Raw genomic sequence first — 14,943 nt, 5'->3', positions numbered from 1 at the left:
AATGCCAACATGTACTGTGACATACTGAAGCAGAGCATGATACCCTCCCATCGGAGACTGGGCCACAAGGCAGAATTCCAAAATGATAACAACCCCAAACACACCTCCAAGATGACCACTGCCTTGCTAAAGAAGCTGAGGGTAAACGTGATGAACTGGCAAGCATGCTTCCAGACCTAAACCCTATTAAGCATCATGGAGGAGTGGAAGAGGACTACAGTGGCAACCTGTGAAGCTCTGGTGAACTCCATGCCCAAGAGAGTTAAGGCAGTGCTGGGTAGACATGTGCAAAAGGAAAAAATTTGTTTAGTTTTGTTTCGTTTTAATTCGTTAATTCATTCATTTCGTTTAGTTATATTCGTTAACTTCCTTAAATTCGTTTTCGGATTTCGTTTAGTTTTCTACCGAATTCAAAAAATCGGCCACATTCGAAAATATTTCAACCAAATTCGAAAATATTTCTACCGGATTCGAAATGATTTCAACACGATTCGACATTATTTCAACCGCATTCGAAATGATTTCAACATGATTTGACATTATTTCAACCGCATTCGAAATGATTTCAACATGATTTGACATTATTTCAACCACATTCGAAAATATTTTGTGACCCAACTTTAGGGCCATGTATCTCGGGGTCACTTGGTGCTAGAAACATTCATTTCGAATGCAGTTGAAATAATGTCGAATAATGTTGAAATAATTTCGAATGCGGTTGAAATAATTTCGAATCATGTCGAATTCATTCGAATTCATTCGTTATATTTCTTTCGTATTCGTTGTAATTTGTTATTTTTTTATTCGGACATTCGGATGCATCCGAATGTCCAAAAGATGCAAAATTCGGCCGAATTTCGATTCGTTACGAAACGAATTGCACAAGCCTAGTGCTGGGAAATAATGGTGTAAAATAATGGCGGCCACACAAAATATTGACTCTTTGGGCCCAATTTGGGCATTTTCACTTGTTACCAGTGGTTTAGACATTAAAGCGGAAATCCGGCGACCACATTTTTTTTTTAGGTCATTGAGACACTTTCTTAATCCCAAAGTAATACTCACAGTTTGGGTTTTTCCGCCTCTGTCTGTTTTTGTACTTAAGAAGAACTTATAAAATGTGACGATGGACGTTTCCATCTTCCTTGTGGGCATGTGAAGCCCACAAGCATTGATTTCCTGGATGTGGTGAATGCTGAGCTCCCATCACAACGCACACCGTTGTCGGAAGTTCCCGCCCCGTTGTGATGGCAACCAAACCTATACAAACAAAATAGATAGCAAAGCAAAGCTCACTACGGGGAGAGACCAGCATCTGTAAAGGTTAGGCGCTCTGGCAATATACGATTAGACAACACCAGAAAAATAAAACATTAACTATATATTTATTTAAAATATTACCTTTTATAATCATGTTGATTTAAATATATATTTAAAACAATAAATATATTTTGATTTGAAATATTTAAAATTATGAATATTTCAGTATTAATTAGCACGTTTGAGATATATATTTTTATACTGCTGCACAAATAAATCTCTCTCCATGTGTGTGTGTGTGTGTGTGTATATATATATATATATATATATATATATATATATATATATATATATATATATATAAAGAGAGAGAGAGAGCGAGAGAGCAAGAGCAAGAGAGCAAGAGAGCAAGAGAGATAGAGATGTAAAAAAAAAAAAAAATTAAAATAAAAAAAGGTGTGCAAAAAAAAAAAAGTTTTGTTATTTAAATTCATTTAAATATATATGTATATCTATCACATCATTTTTTTAACGTCATTCAATATTATATATATATATATATATATATATATATATATATATATATATATATATACATATATATATAACATCACATGCACATTTATGACTAAATGGCTGAGTTCAAATGTCTGTTTTTTTGCTTGACTAACCAGCTAGTTAATAATTTCAAGGTTTCAATGCTATCTTATCTCTTTCGATAGCAATGGTACACATATGTTTAAATTAAATGTGGGTTTCTCTTATTTCAGAAAATAGAATATATACTCGTAACTGTCATTTTTTTTTTATTTACGTTGAAATGGTAAGTAAATGTTTAATATTTACATTCTAAGATTTATTTTATATTTTAAATTTTTTATTCTATAACTAATAATTGTCATTTTTTTGTTTAATTATTTTTAGGACAATACACAGGATCTGTATCCAAGAGTTATAGTTCCATGACACAAGAGGAAAGAGTAAAGTAATATCTTCAATATAATAACAAAAATGTATACATATATCATTCTATCGTTGATTTTTTTCTTTTTAACTTGTGCAAAAGTAAAACTTTTTTTATTTAAATGCTGTATTTTTTGGTTACATTATAAAACGAATAATATATTTTTTTGTCTAGTTTGTTTGCATACCTAAATATTATGTTATTTTTTTAATCTTTTTTTTTTTTTAAGTGAAATCTGCTAATAGCACAACTATTGGCCATGTGGCGCTGTTCACGTGGCGGACATATGCGTTTACATTGTGAAAGAACTTTGACCCATGATGACACATTCATCATGGGGTACAGGACAGCCAATTGAGACATTTCAGCACATAGACAATTGGACATTCCCCCTACCTTATAAATAGACCTGATCTGGCGGCCATTTTACATTCTTTTGTCAGTGTAGGGAGAGGTTGCTGTGTGGAGCAGGGACAGACTGTAGTGACACAAATCACTAGCTACTAGATCCACAAAAGTCCTTTTAAAGACTGGTATAGGTGTAGAGTATATAGGGTTCTGGTGCACTGCTGTGCTGGTGATTGCTGAGTGCACTGCTGACCGATTATGCAGCTGTCTTTTGTCAGTGTAGGGACAGGACGCTGTGTGGAGCAGGGACAGTCAGTTTAATCGCTAGCTATTACTATTAGGTCCACATTGGTCCTTTTAAGGACTGATATAGGTGTACAGTATATAGGGTTGTAAACGTATAATATACTTTCTTTCAAATATAGCAAGCCTATTATACTTGACTGCTGAGCTGAGTGTTGACCGATTCTGCAGCTGTCTTTTATCAGTGTAGGGACTGAGGGACAGTCTGCAAATCACTAGCTACTAGGTCCACAAAGGTCCTTGTAAGGACTGGTATAGGTGTACTATTTGGTGTGCAGTATATAGGGGTGTAATACACGTATAAAATACTTGCACATATAGAAAGCATAGTATAGTGCATTTCCACTGTGCAGCATTGTGACTGCTGAGTGGTTCTGCAGCGATACTACAAAGAGTGACAAACGCAATTAAAAAAAAAGTATTATAACTGGTGTGATAGACCAGTGGCCCCCAAAAACAACAGATTGAAGTGGGGTGTTATATACCTTCTTCCACATACATGCTGCACTTCTCTAGAGACTTTTGTCACAGGGTCATTTAAAAAATATGACAGGCAGAGGAAGAGGCAGGCCCTTCCGCAGGGGTGGTAGGGGTAGCGCAGAAGCAACAGACTTGAGCCAAAGTGGCAAATTGCAGAAGGTGTGTGCAATTACGTCAATGACGCACCAGACTTGGTTGAGTGGCTCACTCAGCCTTACTCTTCTGCACCCTCCTCATCCTTTCGATCTGCACCCTCTTCACTCTCTGCTGTTTGCACCCCCAAAGACACTACCACCAACACCACCATATACCTTCCGCTTGAGTCACAGAAATTATTTTCCGATCCATCACAAGACATTTCCGATGTGCAGCCATTCTTGGCATTGGATCAGGAAGAGGAGGTAGCAACAACCGCCACTCGGCAGTCTGACGACAGTACCCAGATCAGCTCAAGGAGGAGGTTGGTCCCCGGTGTTGTTGCCTACTCTGAGATCTCTAATTATAGAGGTGGGGAAGGTGACGTTGATGATGACGTGTCTAGTGATGTCACGTGGGTGCCCACAAGAGAGGAAGAAGAGAGGAGTTCAGAGGGAGATATGGACCAGCAGATAGGGAGGAGAAGCAGGCGGAACTTAAGCCGCATACACACGGGGCGGACTGTCTGGCCAACTTAGTCCGTCAGACAATCCGACGGACAGTCCGTCATACTTTCGAATGAACGGACTTGACCACACACACCACTTTTTGAGCGGACTAATACGGCGTACTAAGTCCGCCATACTATCCGCCCTACTTTTGAAATGAACGAATTCGCCCACACACGCGGAGGAAAGTCCGCTCATTTCGAGCGCATCTCCAGGTAGGCGGGGCCCGCGGCGTGGGGGTCCCCCCCAAGTCCACAACAGACCCTTGTCCGAGCACGCTACCCGGCCGGCCAGGAAAGGGGGGCGAGCGAGCGCCCCCCCTCCTGAGCCGTACCAGGCCGCGTGCCCTCAACATTGGGGGGTGCCTTGGGGAAGGGGGGGGCGCGCGGCCCCCCCACCCCAAAGCACCTTGTCCCCATGTTGATGAGGACAAGGGCCTCTTCCCGACAACCCTGGCCGTTGGTTGTCGGGGTCTGCGGGCGGGGGGCTTATCGGAATCCGGGAGCCCCCTTTAATAAGGGGGCCCCCGGATACCGGCCCCCCACCCTATGTGAATGAGTATGGGGTACAATGTACCCCTACCCATTCACCTGTAAAATAAAAGTACCAAAAAAAACACAACACACGAGATAAAATACTTTATTGCACAGCTCCGGGGGTCTTCCGTCTTCGGGGGTCTTCTCGCCAGACTCCTCCGCTATCTTCTTGTAGCTCTTTTGCTAGCGGAGGAGTCCGGCTTTCTTCCTCGCCGCCGGCCTCTTCTCCCGACTTCGGGGGTCTTGTCCCCCTCTTCGGTTCTTCTGCCGGGCCACCGCGCCTTCTTATAGCTCTTTTACAGGCAGTGGCCCGGTCTTCTGTCGCCGCCGTCGCCGCTGCCTTCCGTTCTTCTTCTTCTTCTTCTTCTTCTCCAGGAGATGTTGCCTCTACGATCTCTCCGGCCGGAATGCCAGGGACGCACTGCGCGGCCACTTATATAGGGACAAGGGGCGGTGTCACATGGCTTTATGTCACATGGGTTGGTGTCACATGGTGACCCCGCCCCCTTACGATGTCATAGTCCCCATGTGACATCAACCCATGTGACCAACCCATGTGACATAAAGCCATGTGCTCGGACAAGGGTCTGTGACCTGTGACCTCTGGCCAGAGCTTGCCCAATTTGCAATGGAACTGTTGGCTTGCCCCTCGTCCAGTGTTCTGTCCGAAAGGACGTTCAGGCAGTGAGGGAGATAGCAGCGGAGAAGCCAATCAGCAGGCAGTGCCAGCAGCATTGGACTGGCACCTCTGGACCACCGCAGTGGAGCCCTGCATAGGTGGGGGTAAGGGCCGGGCAGAGGGAGGGGCTCAAGCACAGGTTGGCACACTGGGACACTGGCACAGGACTGTGCTGCCCTGACTGTGGCCCTGATCATCTGCTGCACCCCCTTCATAGCCTGCCCTGACCTTGCCTCTCCTCCATGGCCTTCATGTGCTCCTGAATTGTCAAAATTTCACAGATAAAAAAAGAATGCTTGTCGTTGTCGATCCCAGATTCACTTAATACTTTTGTTATGTCAGTGTCCATGTTGTGGGACTATGTGTGCACAGCTAAGTATTTTGTGGCTGAAAATATGACCTGTAGGTTTTTAAGGTTTGCCTGCCATTAAAGTCAATGGTGTCCACAGCAAACTTTACGGTTCGCAAACTTTTGGCCGCGTTCACGGTTCGCGAAACGTCCCGTCGGAAGTTCGCCCATCACTCGTCTTGAAATACAAGAGGTCCTAGGCAGCAAATGCATCATAAATGCAGATATGTTCTGCTCCCAAATTGCAACATGTTAGGCTAATATTTATAACCATGCATCTAGAGGACCTACCTGTCGTGGATGCCAACAACAATAGGTAAATCGATTATTTATACTATAATTTTATTTTTATTTTTTTAATGTAAAATAAATATAACTCCGTCTTAGTACGCATTTTACTTATAATTTTTCTTTTCTTTATTAATTTTTTTTAGGCGATTAAGGAAAACTGCATACCGGGCATTCATTGCGTGGCTCTATGGATTGTTAGGGAAGGTGTTGCCTTATGAGTAGTGGCGACCAACGAGTACAGGACTGAAAGTATTTAATATAATACCAAGATTTGTGTAATGCAGATTAAGGTTATTGGGGGTAATTTGTCCTGGGAGATTGAAGGTCACAGCAAATCTATCTAGGGTAAAATACAGGTAAATGTTTGGTTTTATCAGTGGGTATTAGAATAACTCTAAAAAGGAGGGAGGATACACCACATATTTTGTTTCGCTTAATATCCCCCAATTTTAATTGAAAAAGTTCTTTGGAAGTACCATTATTTCCGGTCAATGTAATGGGGAGGAAGTAACTTGGCGGGGAATTTTTTTTTCTCCCCCATTTTGTTCTCTTGTGCTCACCAAGCTTCATTGCTCTCTAACCATTGTTTGAGTGTGCTGCATGGGGAGCACATCTGTTTCATTGGAAAGACACTGTTTGAGTGTGGTCTTGGTTTTGTTGAAAAGGTTCAACAGATTTTTGTTTTCATTTAAATGGTGTGTCCACTAAATGCATAATATTGGTGTGTAGGACAGTGAACATAGCTGCAAGAGAGTAGTTTGTTTGTTTTAGCTGTGGGAATTTACAAGCAGTAATATTATCATTGTTGTCAGTTAAAGTACAAAACTGTAGAAGTCTTGTTGTTGAATGCTGGTGTTGATGCTGAAGCTAATATCTGAGAAATCGTATTATTAAAAAGGTAAAATAAGGTGCATTTTCCCTTTCTATTCTTCTTAGAGCAGACGAGTCAGTTAGGGCTTACAGGTGGGCACAGTGGAAGAGAAGATCTCCCTATATGCCGATGACTCACTCCTGTATCTGGCAGATGCCATGCACTCCTTACGAGCAGTTTTAGCCGTGTTTGATCAATTTGGCAGATTTTCAGGTATCCAAATAAATTGGAACAAATCGGTCCTATTTCCCCTCTGCCAGTCACTGCCCCTACTGGATAAAGGAACTCCCTTGAAATGGGTGGAGAAGTTTACCTATCTGGGAGTCAGAATAGGAAACAAAATGGATAAAAATGTATACCCATTGCTGACCCAACTCCAACAGAAGTGTTCCACCTGGAGATCTCTCCCTTTGACCCGGTAGGAACAGCTAACCTTTTAAAGATGATCTACCTACCAAAATTCCTGTACTTTTTTGGGCACACCCCAATCCCCATCAATGATCCTTTTTTCGCAGGCTTGAAAGTATAGCTGTTTCCTTTATATGGGCAGGGAAAACCCCAAGGGTATCAAAAAACATACTTTACCTTCCACTATCTGGAGGCGGATTGGCACTGCCCAACTTCCTGGTATATTATTGGGCGGCAGTCCTAGTGACGGTGAGGTGGTGGTTCTCGTAACCGCAGCAAAACCCAGCTGTTACCATGGAGGCAGCCCTCCTAGGATCATACGCAGCGCTGTCCAACTTACCATACAGGGGGGCTAGGGCCAATTCGGCTGTGACGGGTCCTATGAAAACGATTCAGGTGTGGAGATCCTCCAGGGCAGCCCTCCTGAAGCAAACATGCATCTCACCCCACACCCCACTTTGGGATAACCCCATGCTTCCTCATCTGTCCACTATCCTAGATCAGGCAAGCTGGGCCAAGAAGGGTATCACTACACTAAAACAGGTTATGTCACGGGGGTGGGGGGGGGGGGGAGGTGGAGTCATAGCCCTGTTCCGAGAGTTGCAACAAGCTCACAACCTACCGAGAAGTTTTTTTTTTTGGTACTGGCAGTTGCAGTATGCCCTTAGAGCCCAATTCCCCTCCCAGGTCATGCTTGAGCCAGATTCAATTGAGCGCCTCTTGATCTCTGGGATGCTGGAAAAACTCTCTTTCTTCCTTATACCTCTATGTAACAGTAGCCCATGATATTAAAAATAACAGGTCCATGATCAAATGGCAGGCAGATATCCCCTCTCTAGGAGAGGAGGAATGGAAGGAGTGCCTAGCTACATTTATTCCATCCATGATTGCGTCTGAGGACAGGTTCACACAATTAAAAATGTATACATAGGGCTTATTTCACGCCACAAAGGCTAGCGAGTATTTACCCTGGACTTAGCCCCAATTGTACTAGATGCAACTTCAAAACGGGCACCTTCTTTCACATGGTCTGGTCCTGTCTTAAACTACACCTGTTCTGGAGTACAGTGGCAGACACCCTGGGAATGGTATGTGGGGTTTACGATACCACTAGATCCCCTAACCCTGTTACTGAGCCACCTGGAGGATATAGAAGGTGACCGTTCTGTTAAACTATGCCTTAACCTACTCACTATTCTATGCTAGAAGGGAAATACTCCTTAAATGGAAGCTAAAAGTGTCCCCATCCAAGGAAGCATGGCAAAAGACAATAAATAATGTGTTGCCACTATACCGCATTACGTATGAAAGTAGAAATTGTCCACAGAAGTATGATAAAGTCTGATCAAACTGGGTCAACGCATGCTGTTGAATCCCTGTCAAGGGGAGACGCCTCGTACCGAGAAATCACCCTTGTCTGTGGAAGAGACCGTGATCGCTCCCTCCTAGATCTTGGGGGCATATCCTGTTCAATTTTGACCAGAGGTGGGGATCCCCCTTCCCCTCTCCCCCCTGCCCTCCTGGCTGGGGGGGGGGGGGGACAAGGTCGGCCCCCACTGGACCAACATAGTCCAGATGCTTCCATTTACTTATAGTCTTCCTATGACCGCCCCTCAATGTAATGCTCACTATACAATGATACAATTCAGCGATATGTACATTGCATATTCTGGAAAATAGATTGATGTCGTTGAATACCCCATGCACATGCAATGTTGAAGTCATGTTATTACTTACCTTATGTCAGATCCTCTGTACGATACTTGTTGTGTTTTTACTGTCTTTGTTGTAAGAAAATAAAAAATAAATAATAATAATACAATATATATATATATATATATATATATATATATATATATATATATATATATATATATACCGTATATACTCGAGTATAAGCCGAGATTTTCAGCCTCTTTTTTGAGGCTGAAAGTGCCCCCTCGGCTTATACTCGAGTCACCGCTGTCTGACTGCTCGATCAGCGTATCGAGCAGACAGACGGCGGACATTAAAATTTAAAAGCCGCGCCTCCTTCTCCGCCTCCGCCTGTGATAGGCGGAACACTGAATTTCCCAGCAGTCAGTGTTCCACCTATCACGGACATCCGCTCATTCTCATACTACGGACGAGTATGAGAGGATGTCCGTGATAGGCGGAACACAGGCTGCTGGGAAATTGAGTGTTCCGCCTATCACAGGCGGAGGCGGAATTTTGAATTGTAGAATGGCCGCCGAGAAGAGCGGCGATCCATCGGCACGGCACGGGACGGAGGAGGCACGGGACGGAGGAGGCACGGCACGGGACGGAGGAGGCACGGGAAGGAGGAGGCACGGCACGGGACGGAGGAGGCACGGGACGGAGGAGGCACGGCACGGGTCGGAGGAGGCTCGGGACGACGGCGGCTCGGGACGGAGGCTTGGGACACAGGTAGGCTGGACACACACACAAGGCTGCACGGACACACACACACACACACACACACACACACACACACACACACACACACACACAAGGCTGCACGGACACACACACACACACACACACACACACACACACACACACACACACACACACAGGGATGGATGGATGGATGGATACACACACACACACACAGGGATGGATGGATGGATGGATACACACACACACACACAGGGATGGATGGATGGATGAATACACACACACACACACACACACACACAGGGATGGATGGATGGATGGATGGATACACACACAGGGATGGATGGACACACAGGGATGGACGGACACACACACAGGGATGGACAGCCATGTCTCACCCTCGGCTTATACACGAGTCAATAAGTTTTCCAGTTTTTTGGGGGTAAATTGGGGGCCTCGGCTTATATTCGGGTCGGCCTATACTCGAGTATATACGGTATATATATATATATTATATAGTGTGTTTAGCATATTATACCTTGAATTTTTTTTTTTTTAAGGATGAACCCTACAAAAAAAAATGGATAATCTGAGTTTGTGGTAGATTTTTTTTTTTTTTTTAAACTGCAATGGGTTTAACATTGGTGTAAACATGGCTGTGTTTACCTTTCTATTGTAAACTGAGAGGGTTATTCACCCTATTTGATCCTTGTGGCCTTAGGCCGCGTACACACGGGCGGACTGTTCGCCCAACCTTGTTCGGCAAACAGTTTCATCAAACAGTCCGCTCAAAATTTGCATGAGCGGACTTGCCCACACACGAGCGGACTGTTTGACGAACAAGGTTGGGCAAACAGTTCGCTCAACTTTTGAAATGAACGGACTCGCCCACGTAAGGCGGAGGCAAATCCGCCCATTTCGAGCGCGTGTACAGGTAGGCGGGGCCCGCGAAGGAGACGTCGCGGGCTCCGCCGCCTGGAATGGGCTTAAAGGGGAACCCCGACGCCGAAAAAAATCGGCGTGGGGGTTCCCCCCAAGTCCACACCAGACCCTTGTCCGAGCACGCTACCCGGCCGGCCAGGAAAGGGGGGCGAGCGAGCGCGCCCCCCCTCCTGAGCCGTACCAGGCCGCGTGCCCTCAACATGGGGGGTGCCTTGGGGAAGGGGGGGCCGCGCGGCCCCCCCACCCCAAAGCACCTTGTCCCCATGTTGATGAGGACAAGGGCCTCTTCCCGACAACCCTGGCCGTTGGTTGTCGGGGTCTGCGGGCGGGGGGCTTATCGGAATCCGGGAGCCCCCTTTAAGAAGGGGGCCCCCGGATACCGGCCCCCCACCCTATGTGAATGAGTATGGGGTACAATGTACCCCTACCCATTCACCTGTGAACTAAAGTACAATAAAAAACACAACACAGAGAAAAAATATTTTATTGCACAGCTCCGGGGGTCTTCTCGCCGGACTCCTCCGCTATGTGTGTGTAGCTCTTTTGCTAGCGGAGGAGTCCGGCTTTCTTCCTCCCCGCCGCCGGCCTCTTCTCCCGACTTCGGGGGTCTTGTCCCCCTCTTCGGTTCTTCTGCCGGGCCACCGCGCCTGGTCCGGTGGCCCGGTCTTCTGTCGCCGTCTTCCGTTCTTCTGTCGCCGCCTTCGGTTCTTCTGCCGGGCCACCGCGCCTTCTTGTAGCTCTTTTACAGGCGGTGGCCCGGTCTTCTGTCGCCGCCGCCGCCTTCCGTTCTTGTTCTTCTTCTTGTTCTTCTTCTTCTCCTGGAGATGTTGACTCGACGAGCTCTCCGGCCGGAATGCCAGAGCCGCGCTGTGCGGTCACTTATATAGTGACAATGGGGCGGTGTCACATGGTATATGTCACATGGGTTGGTCACATGGTGACCCCGCCCCCTTACGATGTCATAGTCCCCATGTGACATCAACCCATGTGACCAACCCATGTGACATATACCATGTGACACCGCCCCATTGTCACTATATAAGTGACCGCACAGCGCGGCTCTGGCATTCCGGCCGGAGAGCTCGTCGAGTCAACATCTCCAGGAGAAGAAGAAGAACAAGAAGAAGAACAAGAACGGAAGGCGGCGGCGGCGACAGAAGACCGGGCCACCGCCTGTAAAAGAGCTACAAGAAGGCGCGGTGGCCCGGCAGAAGAACCGAAGGCGGCGACAGAAGAACGGAAGACGGCGACAGAAGACCGGGCCACCGGACCAGGCGCGGTGGCCCGGCAGAAGAACCGAAGAGGGGGACAAGACCCCCGAAGTCGGGAGAAGAGGCCGGCGGCGGGGAGGAAGAAAGCCGGACTCCTCCGCTAGCAAAAGAGCTACACACACATAGCGGAGGAGTCCGGCGAGAAGACCCCCGAAGACGGAAGACCCCCGGAGCTGTGCAATAAAATATTTTTTTCTCTGTGTTGTGTTTTTTATTGTACTTTAGTTCACAGGTGAATGGGTAGGGGTACATTGTACCCCATACTCATTCACATAGGGTGGGGGGCCGGTATCCGGGGGCCCCCTTCTTAAAGGGGGCTCCCGGATTCCGATAAGCCCCCCGCCCGCAGACCCCGACAACCAACGGCCAGGGTTGTCGGGAAGAGGCCCTTGTCCTCATCAACATGGGGACAAGGTGCTTTGGGGTGGGGGGGCCGCGCGGCCCCCCCTTCCCCAAGGCACCCCCCATGTTGAGGGCACGCGGCCTGGTACGGCTCAGGAGGGGGGGCGCGCTCGCTCGCCCCCCTTTCCTGGCCGGCCGGGTAGCGTGCTCGGACAAGGGTCTGGTGTGGACTTGGGGGGAACCCCCACGCCGATTTTTTTCGGCGTTGGGGTTCCCCTTTAAGCCCATTCCAGGCGGCGGAGCCCGCGACGTCTCCTTCGCGGGCCCCGCCTACCTGTACACGCGCTCGAAATGGGCGGACTTTCCGAGCGGGAACAGTCCGCTCATTTCGAAAGTACAGCGGACAAGCCCACACACGGGCGGACTGTTCGCTCAAACACAGTTTCAGCGGACAGTTTTTCGGAATTTCCGAAAGACTTTGTCCGTCCAACTGTCCGCTGAAACTGTCCGCTGAAAGCCCACACACGAGCGGACTGTCCGCCCAAACACTGTTCAGCGGACAAGGTTGGGCGAACAGTCCGCCCGTGTGTACGCGGCCTTACTATTACTACAAAAAAAAAAAAAAAATGGGGAAAAGAATAACTTGTTTACAAGTTTTTTTTTTTCAGGTTAAGCGAGTTCCTGAAAGTTATATGTACATATAAAGCAGCTATGTAGATAGCTGTACATATACGTAAATACACGCCTAACAGATGGTAAAGTATAATATTCCATTGTGCAATTACCAAAGCTCTATCCAGAATGTATGGGATTCAATCTAAATGAATGTGTGTGTTTGAGTAATGGAATGGATGGGTGTGAACTGTCCATGTGTAGACAAAGATTTTTTTTTTTGGTTTGTGTACTCACCATTGTTTTATGGCCATCAATAAGTGTGATCACACCAATGCGCATGCTTTGTACTGTATGATTATTATTATTATTATTTTCCATTTATAATGAGCTCAATACTGGTACCAGTTTAAATTTATACCTTTTTTTTACAAGTTTAAATATATTCACCAATAAATAACCTGTGCACAGATATGAGATCTCGATCCCTATAACACTGAGGAACTGTAGGGATTTTGTTTTGATTTTTTTCCCCTTTCCTGTGGCTTAGAGTGAAGTTTCATTCACTCTCACACTCGGAAACTACATCATACATTACTTTGCACCTTGTAGCATCTTATGGATTCAGAAAGTCTTGTGTTTTGTTTTGTTTTTCTTTCCAAATTGACTCCTGTGATGCTAATATGTGTGAAGGTTATAGGTCTACATGTTGTCTTCTTAGAATTTAAGTATTTACAAACCCTCCAAGTTTTTCCTATAATTTTTGTCTGTCAGTCAGAGTATAGATATGCTGATGGACTCATTACCTCTGCTGGAAGTCTGTTCCAAGCATCCACTACTTGTTAGTCCATTATGAACCCCCCAGAGAGCTACAGTGGAGGTGTTATTAATGTTTTTTGAGTTTCATACTTTAGGAGAAATACACAGACAAGATGATTGGACCAAGACTGGGCAAAGTACTGGGAAACACAGAGGACCTTAAAACATAATTTTTATGTTTGTTTTAAGAAGTCTTGAATGGAATTAATTACAGTCAGGCCTAACTAAATTTAAAAAACTGTTTTTTGGGGCGGTCCGTTTCAACAAAGGTCCTGCTCTCTATAATACAACTTCCTGTGGTCTGCTTGACTTGCACATGGATGGGCACTGAGAGTAAGGCTTGTGCAATTCGTTTTGTAACGAATCGAAATTCGGCCGAATTTTGCGTCTTTCGGACATTCGGATGCATCTGAATGTCCGAATAAAAAAATAACGAATTACAACGAATATGAAAGAAATTTTAGTGGATATAACGAATGATTTCGACATTATTCGGTAATTCTTTAAAGATCTACCAATCCAACAGCGCTTGCAAGAAGAGGGCAGTTTGAAGATGTGTTGGTGACTTCTGATATGAGGTCGTTCTTTCAGCCGACCCATCGACAGGTCTCATCCGGATACAGCATCAGGGAACGTCTAGACCCACAGGCGTCCGACTACATCGGGTTAACAGCCGATGTGGACACTCTGAGGAGTGATGAACCCCTGGACTACTGGGTGGGCAGGCTTGACCTCTGGCCAGAGCTTGCCCAATTTGCAATGGAACTGTTGGCTTGCCCCTCGTCCAGTGTTCTGTCCGAAAGGACGTTCAGCGCAGCAGGGGGGATTGTGACCGATAAGCGCACTCGCCTAGCTCACGACAGTGTTGACTACCTCACATTTATAAAAATGAGTGAGGCATGGATCTCGGAGGAATTCAACACATGTGACCAGTAGACCATGTATATGCATAACTCTATAAACGATTTATTTAATCGAGCACACTGACCTTTTTTCTACCTTTGGCTCACTTCCTTGTACAAAAAAAGCACACCGCACTATATGCCTGTACCCTCCTGTTTGAAGGGGTTGAGCGGTGTCATATTTTTGGGGCCCAGCAGCGAGTTGCTGGTATCAGTGCTGCTGTCAGTGCTCTCTATCTCGGTGCTGGTGTCAGTGCCCTCTCTCTATCTCGGTGCTGGTGTGGTCTCAGTGCTCTCTATCACGGTGCTGGTGTCAGTGCTCTCTATCATGGTGCTGGAGTCAGTGCTCTCTCTCTATCTTGGTGCTGGTGTCAGTGCTCTCTATCATGGTGCTGGTGTGGTGTCAGTGCTCTCTCTCTATCTCGGTGCTGGTGTCAGTGCTTTCTATCTATCTCGGTGCTGGTGTCAGTGCTCTCTATCACGGTGCTGTTGTCAGTGCTCAGTCTCTATCGCGGTGCTGGTTTC

The sequence above is a fragment of the Lithobates pipiens genome, unplaced genomic scaffold (genome assembly GCF_037356315.1).
Source record: "Lithobates pipiens isolate NorthernLeopardFrog02 unplaced genomic scaffold, aLitPip1_a1.2 Scaffold_10, whole genome shotgun sequence".
In the NCBI taxonomy this organism is placed as follows: Eukaryota; Metazoa; Chordata; class Amphibia; order Anura; family Ranidae; genus Lithobates; species Lithobates pipiens.
This window is presented reverse-complemented; position numbering follows the sequence as displayed.